Below are 561 nucleotides of genomic sequence, written 5' to 3'. Positions count from 1 at the left end.
TGCTGACTCTTTCCTGCCCTCCTAGGCAAGGGGAGGCTGTTCTTTCCTTGGGGCTGGCAACTGGGAGGCTAAATAGTGGCAGGATGGGTGCCAACTCCTGCTGGGGCTCTGCCTTTAGCCCTGCTGCACCGACACACTTGCGACCTGCGGGGTTAGGAAAGTGCTGGCTGTGAAATAGGGCAGGCTGCAGGCAGGGCACCCAGCACGTGGTTTCACTGCTCTCATTCCTGATGCTGGATGCCGCCTTGCAGCAAAGCTAGGATCCTTGTGGTTCACTCTGCCTGTCCCTGGAGGCTTCCTAGGATGAGGAATCAGAATTTTAAAATATTTTTTTACTCCACATTTCCTTTTCCCCACTGATTCCCACACACTGAACTGTTCTCCAGCAGCCCAGCACCCTGTATAAAAGCAAGATCATCCCACTTCGGGTTGCATGTACCGGTTTTGAGAAATCCACTGGATCTGTTATGCTTTCTGTGTGGCAAATAACCTTTAACCCAAAATCTCTGATTTGGTTTGAAAGGCTGGGGGACAGGCTGAAGCAACACACTGCTCAGAGTG

This window comes from Cariama cristata, unplaced genomic scaffold (genome assembly GCF_000690535.1).
Source record: "Cariama cristata isolate BGI_N322 unplaced genomic scaffold, ASM69053v1 scaffold16246, whole genome shotgun sequence".
NCBI lineage: Eukaryota > Metazoa > Chordata > Aves > Cariamiformes > Cariamidae > Cariama > Cariama cristata.
This window is presented reverse-complemented; position numbering follows the sequence as displayed.